We start from the raw sequence: 3,504 nt of genomic DNA, 5'->3' as shown, positions 1-3,504 counted from the left end.
TTCTTGAAGGAACCCCCCCCCCAGGGAAGGCCAGGCTCTTCTCTCCCCCTGTCCTCTTGTCATTGCCATCTTTATACCACCTAAGGCTGATGAGGTGACTGTCTCATCCTGGTTTTCTCATCACCACAAGGCATGATGAGAGAACGCCATCTGTGACTGAACCAGACTCTGGGCCTCGTCTGACACTGGGTGAAAAACAAATGCTAAATTTGTCTTAAAACAACATAAATCCAAGTGCAACTCTGCTTGACGCGGGCTTTAACAAAGTTGGGTGGCTCTCCAATGTATATTAATAAACTAAAGTAATACACACAAGGATTACTGCAATACAAAAAGGAAATATTCATAGGCACAGAGAGGTGAGGGAACTCATTATTTTGTTCTTATTGAAGCCACCTCAGCCACCTTGACATAGACGTTCCACTAAATTAGTTTTCTTGATCATGTACTTTATTATTTTTTTATCCAGATATGTTCAAGAAAAGCACAAGGAAGTAATGCCAGCAGCAGCTCATCTTTTAGCCATTTTATATGTTTTGGATGAGGAGGCTGGGCTTTAGGTTGTGGAATGCCTGGTGCGGTGTTTCTGTGATGTGCTGGCACCCTCTGCTGCCAGCCAAGGAGAATACCATGTGCTTTTTGTGGGGCGTCTTACCATGCTCATTTTCCCTCTGCAAATGTTTTTTTAACCATCTGATGCACAGATTGTGATGTTTTGGGCACTCTATCCTATTTACATGCATTAAATCTTGGGATAGTTGATCTGTTTTATAAGTCCACAGGGCAAGAGCAATGTGGCAAATGATGTGCTCAGTAGCATGGATAAAGAAAGGACAGTTGTTGACATGTACATAGTGAAAAATATGTTTAATATCCAGATATGATCTTTCTTTTTACATAATTTGCAAAATTTGATCTTATCATTAAACAACAGTTTTGCCCGGCTAGCCAATGTAAGTGTTCAGTGAATCTAATTTAATGAGGCCACATGCTGATAGTGAAACACAAATTCCCTGTCTTTTACTTCCCTGTTACAGTCCACCTTAGAACCAATTTGCTGTGATATTGTATGATTCAGGGGAACCAGTTGACAATAATGAAGCCAAAATAAGTAGAGCTTATTATACAGCGGGACGTATGAGGCATGCAGTGGTTCCTTCACAAAACAGTCGTTTCTCAAGCAAGAATATGCCAATCTGCAGGGCCTGACTTGCAGGGACACAGCCTTGTTAGTGTAGAAGTGTTTGGCACCGTGTGTCTGTAGGTATCTGCTGGTGTGTTGCTGAAACTTATTCTTCAGTTTAAAGAAATCTCATTTGTCTGAATGTCACACTTTGGGCTAACTTAGTATAATGAGCAACAAAAGTTTCAGTGGGAAACTTTTTTTTGTCATCAGCTACTGAAATGGGTTTTTGACACACAGAGGAATATCAGTAGTTGTGTGTGTGGTGGGGGGAGGGTGTGTATTTACATTTTCTGGACATTGACAAAAGATAATATTCTCATTATTCAAATTGTGTAGGTGACAATTTAATAGCTATAGCTTGCATTTTAATTTCTATGCACTGTGGATTCGTATGTGCCAATATAACATAGGCATGTGTGTTACTTCAGGAGTTTTAAGTTTATAATTGGACTTGATTTGGATATCATGTCAATACAGACCTTGGAAAATAAACTGATTTCTGCTAATCTAACAAGGTTGAGTCAGGTCCTCTGGACAAATTCTGCTCTGTTAAAGAGTATCATCTTTTATCCAAAAGACTTCTTCAGTCTAAGGATCTGCAAGAAAACTCAGTCTTATAAACAGTACCTTGGCATAGTGGATCAACCAGTTTGATGGTGACAACCAAAACTAGTTGTTCACAGTAAGCACTGTGCAAGAAAGAGCCTTCAGTAGACACAGACCAATTTGCTGAATGAACGGCCGAGACAGACCAATTTCACCAAAGGTACACTTAGCACAGCATGTCAAGTCCAAGACCCAACAACAAAAAAAGTTTAATTTACTGGCAACTCCTCAAGCCCATATCAGTCCTAACAACGCACTCAGTGACAGTCACACACCGGAGGGACAGTAGTTATGTTTACATGCACACAATTATTTGATCGGATTGAAATGTATTTAGATAAAATAATCCAAATGTATCGTTTACATGGGCACAATCCGTTCACGATGAGCGTTTAAACGCAGTGGGCTTTAATTCAGAATAGAAGTACTGACATGCGCAGAGTGGAAAACTTTCTTTAGAAGAATCACAGAAGAAGAAGTTCTACTTCCGATTTACTTCCGGGATGAATGTAAACAAAGCTGAGCACCCAAAATGGACCCGCGACAGGTTTTAATGACAATGGAGACGTTACTGCACTCCCTGATTGAGCTACATGTAATACAGATCATTTTGAGCACTTTCAAAGTTTCTAGGAGAAAAATTGTGTTGCTCACCGACATATTAGCATCTAGCCAGGTGAAATACATGAGGTAGACATAGGTCGCACATGTGCAGTCAGGTCAGTTTTCCATGATCAGAATAAAATGATAACATTAAGTGTTTCCATGCATACCGTTAAGATTATGAATTGGCATAAACCACCCCTCTCATTCGGATTATAAATTATTTTGGATCAAGCTAAATCTGAATGGGGCATTTACATGATGCATTTTTATTCCAAATGGCCATTTAATCCGATTACTTATGTCCATGTAAACATAGCTAGAGAACTAGGTGAAGAATTTATCTGACTGAGAGCTCACCCAGACGGAGACAGAGATTCTTGCCAGGGGACTGAACTTTGCGGTTGCACCAAGTAGACTTCCTCTGGTGGAGATGATCACAGCCACAGAATCAGCCATCTGCATCAACAAAATGTCAGAGTGTGGAGCAGAACATCTTAGGAACAAAGTTTCAGCCTGCCTCAGCAATGCCAAACCACCACCTCCCAACATCAGTAGAGAGGAGAGGGACGCACTCACCACTCTTAGCAAGGACAAAAACATCATCATTCTCCCAGCAGACAAAGGAAGGTGCACAGTGATTTTGAACCAGAAAGACTATCAAGAGAAAGTTATGACACTCCTTAGTGACTTAACCACTTATGAACCTCTGAAAAGAGATCCAGGAAGTGGTTACAAGAAGAAGTTAATAGATTGCCTGAAAATTTTGGAACAGGACAAGGCTATTGACCGTATTCTGTACCACAGACTGTACCCAGGGGAGGCCACACCTAGTCTGTATGGTTTACCTAAAATCCACAAACAAGGTGTACCTTTAAGACCAATTGTTAGTATGATTAACTCTGTCACTTACAATGTTTCCAAATATCTGGCGTCTGTACTCATCCCTTTAGTTGGCAGCTCAGAACACCACATACAGAACACCATGGACTTTGTGGATAAGGTGAGGGATGTCATCATGGAGACTGATGAAACAATGGTCTCTTTTGATGTCACATCACTCTTTACGTGCATTCCTGTTGATGATGCAGTAGAGGTGGTCAGTTTAA

Source organism: Nematolebias whitei, chromosome 14 (genome assembly GCF_014905685.2).
Source record: "Nematolebias whitei isolate Nwh7 chromosome 14, NemWhi1, whole genome shotgun sequence".
Lineage (NCBI taxonomy): Eukaryota > Metazoa > Chordata > Actinopteri > Cyprinodontiformes > Rivulidae > Nematolebias > Nematolebias whitei.
Note: the sequence above shows the minus strand (reverse complement) of the source record.